The sequence below is a fragment of the Pinus tabuliformis genome, chromosome 4_2 (genome assembly GCF_031772625.1).
Source record: "Pinus tabuliformis cultivar Carrire ecotype Pingquan chromosome 4_2, CPIR1, whole genome shotgun sequence".
Classification (NCBI taxonomy): Eukaryota; Viridiplantae; Streptophyta; class Pinopsida; order Pinales; family Pinaceae; genus Pinus; species Pinus tabuliformis.
This window is the reverse complement of record NC_142304.1, coordinates 191,680,831-191,690,994: the sequence shown is the minus strand read 5'-3', so window position 1 is coordinate 191,690,994 and position 10,164 is coordinate 191,680,831. Positions and strand designations below refer to the sequence as shown.

At 35.1% G+C, this 10,164-nt stretch overlaps 1 pseudogene; it reads left to right on the top strand.

Moving 5' to 3' along the window:
• Positions 1 to 615: 615 nt before the first annotated feature.
• LOC149168794 (monooxygenase 2-like) lies at positions 616 to 1,531 on the top strand (annotated as a pseudogene).
• Positions 1,532 to 10,164: the final 8,633 nt, after the last annotated feature.

The following is a 10,164-nucleotide window of genomic DNA, read 5'->3' as shown; positions in this document are numbered from 1 at the left end:
CACATGGATATATACCATTGTGTTTATGTGATGGCCCAACTCGATGACTAGCATGATGCATCCATTTTTTACAACAAGTCTCGATTGCTCAGAAAAATAGAGCCGTCGGAAAACTAATGGTCATGAAATAACATGCATCCTCATGGTACTGTCAAGATGACGTCAAGGATGGGTTGCCGAGAGTTTTGGGAGTTGCGGCAGATACTGTAAGGGTGCATTAATAGATCTATAGAGTTGGAAATAGGCGTTGCCATCCTTGTGGGTCACCATTACCATTTTCTTTTGATGATTTCCAAATCTCTGATGCATCCATTTTTTACAACAAGTCTCAATTGCTAGGAAAAATAGAGCCGTCAGAAAACTAATGGTCATGAAATAATATGCATCCTCATGGTACTGTCAATATGATGTCAAGGATGGGTTGTCGAAAGTTTTGGGAGTCGCTGAAGGTATTGTAAGGGTGCATTAATAGATCTATAGAGTTGGAAATAGGGGTTGCCATCCTTGTGGGTCACCATTACCATTTTCTTTTGATGATTTCCAAATCTCTGTGTCTGCGTTGTTTAAAACTGATGTGATTTGATGTGCCGTGACATTTATGATTATCAGATCATGAATGGTTGTGATGGTGTGCATTCATTGGTTGCACGGTGGTTTGGCATAGAAGCAGCGATGCACTGCGGACGGGGTTCCTTCAGAGGGATGGCAACATTTCCTCTGGGCCGTCACACACTAGAGAAAAAGTTTGTTCTAATGGTGGGTAAGGGGGTGAGGGCAGGAATCGTTCTGTGCATAGACAAACAAGTGTATTGGTTTATAACCAGGAAAGCACTTGACCACAAGGTAATTCACATAATTTAACCAGTTTATGTATTATGCAGGCTATTGATTTAATTTATTTTATCATCGTTCGATAGCAGCAATAGGTAGTGCTGACACGTCTAATTCCACAGATGCTCATGTTGTCTCGCGATACCGAAACCCTCAAATCCGTAGCTTTAGAGGCGGTGAGAGGTTTTCTGGAACCAATGGGAGAGATAATAAAGCGCAGTTCCGCAGAGAAGTTGAATTTTGCGGACCTAAAGTGGAGATGGTTTTGGCCATGGGAATGGAACAGGAAAGCAAAGGGAAGAGGGAGGGTGACTGTTATTGGAGACACACTGCATCCAATAACGCCAGATGTGGGCCAAGGTGGTTGCTCCGCACTGGAGGATGCTGTGATTTTGGGTAGATGCCTCTCTGCCTTACATTTAAATTTTGAGGATGAATGGCGAGGAGAAGAAGAAAGAGAATGATAATGGAATGCTTTAGGGAATTGGCGGCGGCCAGGAAATGGAGAGTGTTGGGTGTAACTGGAGGATCATTTTTGGCGGGCATTGTGATGGAAGGATACTGCTCTTTTCTTCGCTTTGTTCGTGAGTGGATTTGGCTGCCTTTCATCTCCATGTCATATATCCCTTACCTCGCAGCCTCTGACTGTGGGACTCTGCCCCTCCAATCAACTGCAACAGCGCATGAACATGAATTGTAATTTCCATTGCAAATATAACTGCCTTATCGTCCATATGAGCAGTATTGGTAAAGGACACCAGACAAGAAGTTAAACTTATTTTATACACAATTTTTATATTTTCTAATAAAACAATGTAAACACACTCGAAATATCTCTGCTCTTTTTATTTTCCTTTCCTCTATTTTTACACAATAATCAATTATCAATTGCATAAATGATGATATTATTAGCATACAAATAATTTATTAGAAGAAATCAAATTTTTAGACATGTATTTTTTTTTAATGCATATTAGCATATTTTTTAACTTGCATTTTGAATGTATAAATATTATATTTAAGATTTGTGTGACTTATAATGTAGATAAATGTTTTTCATATTAATTACATTATGAGGATGTGATTAATTCTAATGATGTGATTAATCTAAAAGACATTTAATCTCCATAAATGTCTTTAAAATTTCTTTTATCATTTGGTTTGAGTACACTCTACAAAAAGTAAAATTGCAATTCCAACTAATCTTTGTTCAAAAATTGAAGTACTTAAAAAAAAATGTAAAGTAAAACTACTTGAAATGTTTTAACTATACACATTTAACTTTTAATTGCTTTATATAATATATATATATATATATATATATATATATATATATATATATATATATATATATATATATATATATATATATATATATATATATATATATATATATATATATATATATATATATATGTTTTTGTTTTTTACATTTAAATTTCTTTGATATGGAAATTCAAATATTTTGTTTATAGACTATATTGTTCAGATTGAAATATTTCGTTTATAGATTATATTGTTCACACTAATATATTTTGTTTATAAATTATATTGTTCAAATTAAAATGCCCTTTTTGTTATTAATATAATTTAAAATACAAGTCAATATCACTTAATTCTCCATATTGGTCACTCGGTTTGTGTACACTCCACAAAAAGTAAAATTGCAATTCCAACTAATTACATAAATATGTACCTCAAAAAAATAAACAATGTAAATTGAGACTACATGAAATGTTTTAACCATAAACATTTACTTTTAATTTCTTTATCTATATATATATATATATATATTGTTTTTCACATTTAAATATTTTACTTGACATGGAAATTCAAATATTTTGTTTATAGATTATATTATTCGCATTAAAATGCCCCATTTATTATTAATTCATATCCCTCCACCATTGCATCAACCCATACAGGATCATTATCTACAAGCTAAGTCGTTAGAGCCATGTAGCGAGTGTACTGATTTGGTGAACTTCTTTGCCTCCAAAAATTTGAAGGAGCACCCACATTCTCCCTCGCATCTTGCACAAATCCCTCAGCTTCCCTAGTCCTTTTTATGTCTTCTCTTGGTGGTTCTACTTGAGTGGTTGTCTCCACTCTTTCCTCCTCAATATGTTGTTGCTCCATAACTTTTTGAGGTTCTTCCTATGGAGATAAAAGCTCCTCCTCTAGTGGGATATAAAGCTCCCTCTCAAGAGAGCACTACATCGCTTTCTCCTCATCAAATTTTACATCCCTTTGAACACCTGTCATTTTGAGGGATGATAAGTACACATGATAGTTGTGGGGAGTTTATGTGTAACCCACAAATACCCCCAATTCTATTGTCCACTTGAGAATCTTCCTTGATTCTTTGGAGACATGGCAGTAAACAAAGGCTCCAAAAATCTTGAACTGTGACACATTTAGCTTCCTCCCCAAGAAGGCCTCCTTGAGTGTAATCATGCCAAGAATCCGATGAGGACTCTTATTCTACAAATAGATTGTCGTGTCGCATGCCTCGACCCACAAATGCATAGGTAGGCCTTGGTCATGCAACATCACCCTTGTTGCTCCCACAACAATACGGTACTTTCTCTCAAGTCCTAGCCACCCCATTTTGTTGTGCGTTGTGAGGTGATGTCAACTCTTGTCGAATGCCTTCTTTTGCATAGGAATTTTTAAATTCATTCGACACATACTCACCTCCATTATCACTCCTGAGAGTCTTCACCTTCTTGCTGGTTTATTTCTCCGCTAATGCCTTGAATTCTACAAACTTGGAGAATACCTCATCCTTCTTCTACATGAATAAGATCCAGAACTTCCGTGAGAAGATATCAATAAAAATGACAAAATATTTCTGCCTCCCAGTGGAGGCTATTGAGAAAGGTCCACAAACATGAGAGTGGATCCTTTCTATGACTACATGCGATTTATTGTCCCGATCATGGAATGTGGATTTTCCATATTTCTCCAAAGTACATCCTTTGCATAGATTTTTTTTCTCATGTACTCCTTTGGGGAACCATGTAGTTATCTACGGCATAATATTCAGGGTGCCATGATGCAAATGACCAAGTATTTTGTGCTAAAGTTCACTGACATCGCAACCTTTGTGCTTAATGAAGCACATTTTTCGACATATAGCTTATATAGATTCTTTACACAAACCCTGATCTGCTTTACGTGTTCCATGTCTATGTGTCTTAGGAACGACTTTATTTTGTTGAAGATCACATCATAACCATGGTATTCCAAAACTACAACAAATATGAGATTTTGCTTTAGGCTCAAAATGAACATGACATCCCTAAGCCTAAGGGGGGAGCCCGACTCCCTTTGAAAGGTGACTGTACCAACCCTAGTCACATTATACCTTCTGTCATCCCCTATATCGATGTGAATTTTCAAATCTTTTTCTTCCAAGTCACTGAAAAGGTCTCTACACCGTGTCATGTGGAACGATGCACCTAAGTCCAAGTACCACATGCTCCCCATCATTGTGCTAGCCATGCATGCAATGAGGATAAATTTAAGCTTGAACTATGAAGCCAAAGCTTCACCTGCTACTCCTTATGAGGTCTTCCTGCTTTCCTTTTTGTGTGGACACTTCGTGGCATAGTGCCCGAATTCATGACAACGAAAGTATTTAATTTTGGACAAATCTTTCTTCTTGCCCCCTTGACCAGATTTTGGTTTTGATTGAGGTTTCTTCCCTTTTCCCTTATTTTCCTTTCTATCCAATGCAAAGATTTATGCATCCTCTCCCTTGGATGAAGTACAATCTCTGGTATTCTACCTTATTTCCTCTTGTACCAAATTAGACCATAAGCACTCCCAATTCCGTAGTTTCTTCATCCCACTTACTGAATCTTGATAGCCAAGCTAGCTCTTGGGAAGGCCCAAAAGGGCTAGGCTTACCAAGTATTCTTCAGGAACATTTACACTAACCCTTCCAAGTTCATCATGACATTGTGTGAATTAGCTCAAATACTACATAATAGGGTCATTCTTCTAGATCTTGATACTTCAAAGTTTATCCTTGAGTGTCTGATTCTTGTGGTCACTATTATTCTCAAACAATTCTTTCAATTCTTTCCACATTGTAAATGGATTTTCTTTTCCGAGGATATTTGATACAATGTGATCCTGTACTTCGTCCAAGTTTATTCTCCTCGCATTGACTACATCTTTCTTCCACTAAGCACAGTTATGGGCATCATATTTCGATGATTATGCAATATTTATGTTGATGTATTCTAGCAATCCATTGTCATTCGATACTGCCTCAATTTGATCCTTCCATGCAACAAAATCTTTAGCGCCTTCCAAGACATATTCTAGCCTTAGACCATTGAAGGCCATCTTTTGAGTTCTGAAGAAATACTATTGCACTAATCTCCAAATTCGAACTTCCTCAAGAAGAATTTTGAAATCTTTGTTCTAGTGTGAATTATGCTCTGACACCATGTAGAAATTATGTTGTATGTTTGCAAGTGATCATTTTTAACCAAAATCACAAGACACAAACCCACTTTACTACTTTGCGGATATCAATTCGTAATTTAGAACAAAAATTTTAGACACAAAATAAGAAATCAAACACATGAAAATAGTACTTTTCCCGGGGAAAGAAATCCTCTAAAAAAAACTAATGTCTTCTTGCAATAAATTAGATGACTAGAGATGTATTACAATTGCTTTGATCAACTAAGCACAACCTGCAAGTGAATAACCTATCTTTATGCTCATTGAGAATCTTTGAGCCAAACTTAGCCAATTGCTGCCTTTGATTGAGCCCTTATTTCCTTACACAATTCATTGAGAAATTAGGCCCCTATTATTTAGGAAATTCGTCCAATTGATTGTGAAATTCCCAAGGTTGATCATCTGACTACATGCAACACATGTACACTCACGACTAGTCTACAAATGATGTGAAACTACCTTGGAATCTCCAACAAGCCTGCGGAACTTGAATTATCTACATGAACTAGCTATTTTGGGTTGGTTTCAGTTAACTAGATTATCATTGAGTTTGACTGAAGTCCCATTGCGCAACTAGCCTTCCACTAGTTCCTTCAATATTTGGAACTAGTTTAACTGAAAATAACCTAAGATAACTGACCTTGATTGCTACAAATTAGCAATCACACATGCTTAACTAAACTCTAACTCCTCCAACTTAAATTTACTGATTAAACTAGGTGACACAAACCATGTCACACAAGTTGACATCATCCAAGTTTCTTTCTGATGTGGAAATTCGAATTTTATCAATTTAATCAAGGCAAAATCAAATTGAGAATTTCTTGTTGCATTTTGCAACACTCCCTCTGAGCAAGAAAGGGATTATCAACCACCCCTATCCTACACCTGTTGAACTCGAAATTCCCTCTTGACAATGCCTTTGTCAAAACATCACCATCTTGGTCCTCTGTTGGAATGTACTGCAACATCATTATCCACCTCTACACACAGTCCTGCAAATGGTGATACCAGATATCTATATGATTGGATCGATCATGAAAGACATGATTCTCAGAGAGATTATTGCAACTCTGATTATCACAATAGATCATAGTTCGATCAATCATCTAACCAAATAATCCAATAAGTATCTTTCTCATCGAGATCACGTCACATGCTACTTGACTTGAAACCATGTATTGTGCTTCTATTGAGCTAAGCACCACAGATCTTTGCTTCCTGCTATACTAGGAAACAGTTGTGGAACCAACACTAAAAATTCGACACGATGTACTCTTTCGATCTCATGGACTCCCTACCTAATCTACGTCTATGAAGCCACATAGATTCACTGCCTCTATCCGTCAGTACCATAGTCCAAACCGAGTAGTGCCTCTGAGGTACTATAAAACATGCTTACATACCCTCCAATATAGTTTGGTTGGCCTAACCATATCTTGGCTCAGTCGGTTGACTGTATAGAACATATTTGGTCGTGTGTTCACTAGGTACATTAGTGAACCCACTAGCTACCCATACATGGTGGCATCCACTTCCTCACTTGAAGTTGCATCTTCCTTCTTCTAGTTGATTGTTATAGATGTCTCCATGCGTCTCCAATTGTCCATGCATAACCTACGTAGTATCTCATTTTTATACTTTCCTCGAGAGATAAATAGTTCTCCATCGCCTTGCCATACTTCCAATCCAAGGAAGTAGTGCATGAGACAGATTTCCTTCATTTTAAATTCTCTTGCAAGGTCCTCCTTGCAAGATTTGATTAGTTGTTCATCACTAGTTACAATGAAGTCATCAACATATAAGACAATAATACATAACTTAAATTTAAATTTATAATTCTAACAAATCTTTGATCAATTTTAAACAAAATTGACTAACAAATACACCTAAAAAGGAGCCATAAAGCATCTTGAATTTTTAACCTTAAAATATTTTATTTATGGGCCACATTGTCCATAGATATTTTTTTTTATTAATATATTTTTAAATACATATTAATATTATTTAATTTTACACTTTTTATTGTTAATAATTTTTAAATCCTATGGATTAACTTTACATTAAAAAATTCAATGAGTTACACGTGTCCCTCTTATTACTCTTTTTATGAAGTAACTAGATTATTTTTACTTACTATTAATATTTTTTTGCCATTGAAATATTTTATTGTGGTATATATATAGCCTTCTCTCTTTATATATACATATATATAAAATTAATATTGAAATAAATTAGCTAAAATGTATATTCAAAGAACCTATTTAAGTCATGTATTGAAATAATTTTTAATAATATAAGAGTTATTCACCTTCCTCATACTTAAAAGGGAAATATATGTCATTTTTTAATTTTTTTTACATTATCTCTCTTTATAAAGTTATACAGAATTAAGCTTTTTTCCTTTTTTTTTTGTTTTTTGTTTTTCAATATCACTTTAAACAATATGCTACCTAGATAATTATCATGATCCAATCGTCTACCACTTGGGATAGCATACTTCTAGAATAAATACAAAATTTAATGATTAGGCATATCATTGGCTACAAAAAATTCCTTAAAATTGAAAAAAGGGACTAGGAAATAAATTAAAATACAAGATAACAACTTTACAATGTAGGGTCATTATAGAAACTTTTCTTGAAACATGTGGTTATCCTAACTATTACTCAGTTAGAGATTCCATTGGGTTACATGGCTATGGCTCAATTCCATCATCTGAAGAAGAAAATTCAAAGTTTGCCAATTTTGTTGTAAGAATCGAGACCTTCTTGTTAAGTGTGTCCACATTTTCCATTAGTTCATCCATGAAGATTATTATTTCTTGTTGAGTTTCTCCTCTATTTGTAAGTACCCTACCCTTGAGAGTTTTGATATGCCAATATAGGTTGATAGTTTGTACATAGGAGGAAAAGTGAGCTCTGGAAGAGTTTCCTTCTTGATGAATCTAGACTCTGGTATCCCAATAGACTTGATTATTAGGAATGAATCTTCTAGACTATTTGACTTTGTATTCAACATGAAAAATCACTCTATACATAGCTTTAGGGATGATATCCCTATATCTAGCCATCGCAAAGCGAGTCACAGTTTGAGCATGGGTTTGGATGACATAAGAGGGAGATGTATTGGTGGTTACAATGAGGCCAAGATGGTATCTCCTACCACCACTATGATTAGGGGAGATATAGCATCTAGCCATGTCATGAGATGCACAAGGAGAGAGTAAAAAGAAGGGGATGTCAGAGATAGAGAGAGAGAGAGAGTGTGTCTGTGTGTATTTGTAGTTAGGCAATAGGTTGAGGGGAGTGATAGGGGAAACAGAGATGCAAGAAGATATTGTGAGTTAGAGGTGATAGGTTAGTGAAAAGTGGAGAGTCATAAAGAACACAAGATTAAACAAACTAGGAAGAGAAAAATTGGCAAGGAAAAGTAAAATACCTTCAAGAAATAGGCTCAAAGTGGGGACCATAAAAACATACCACCCAAAATTAACAGCCCAAGGGGGGGAGAAAAAATTATAAAATTACTATCCAAGGTGCATACAAAAGACTGAATACATGGAGTTCACTAGCAAAACATAGTTCAAAATAGAGATAAAGGTGATGTAAAACCCGAGATTCATTAGCTAAGTCTGTAATGAACCAGACGTGATGTGCCCTTTGTTGGTTAATTTCCAATTGATAGTCATAACTAAGCCTACATTTAGTTATAATTCCATCACGAAACCGACATTTTCCTACCCCCTTTTAAACCATTTTATTCTAGAAGTGGTAACTCTGAAAATCTCCTTGAAATCCCATGACGAGTGATTGCTTATGTAATAACCCTCAGTGAATCCTAAATATTCTAATTTACATTTTCTAAGTTACATGGAAAATAGTGGGCCATGATAAAGGCTTGGTATGAATAAGTGATAAATACAAATGTTTATCAATTTAAATTTAATTAATAAATATTGTTTATGGTAAGCCATGAAAATTATAGTGGGAAATATATTGAAAGAGAGTTTGTCATTCTAGGCATTTAAAGTAAAATTATGGGTAAACGTGGTTACCTGCCCAAATTCCTCTCCCTAGAGATAAATTATCACAGTTATGGAAAAGGGAGTGAAGAGGGTGTGAGAAAAAAAACATGAGGCAACCTAGTGACTTGGAACCTAGTTGGAGGAGGTCCAAGAGAGGAAGTGGAAATTGAATCCTTAGATAGGACATTATTGAGGGAAGGAAGGACTCTACTAGAAAAATGGATTCCTGATTTGGTTAACTCGTGGAATTCCTAATTAGATCTGTAAGGTTTGTGAAATCCTAGGCAAGACCTTGTGTGGTCAGACAAATCGAGGTCGACTTGTTCTAGTCCCTCTCAAGAAAATTATTCTTGAAGTGAAAATGAATCGTGGGGAGTGTGGCTAGAGATTAGTTCTAATTATGGGTTGGGTGGAGCAATCCCTTCCCCCCTATAATTTTTGTGGCAACCTAAGATAAATTAACATATAAGTATTCTATGTATGTTTTTCTGTTATGGTTTTTTACAGATGTAATTTTTTTTTTTTTTTGCTATAAATATTATGGCATGAATTTTGTGGGTTAATGTATAATAAGAACAATGGAATACTAATTATTTTGACAAGTTAGATTAGTCTCCAGGCCAAGATGGTTAAACACCAACAACCTAGAGACAATTTTAAACTTATAAGGAAGGACTAGAGAGGGTAGGCAGGTCTATCTCCAAACCTGCATAGATTACCCCAAAGAAAATAAAGAACTATAAAAAAATATTTTTGTTAAAGGTAAAGGAGATTATTGAGTAATTATAGTGTTAAAAAAAATAGAAATGACATAAAAATTATAT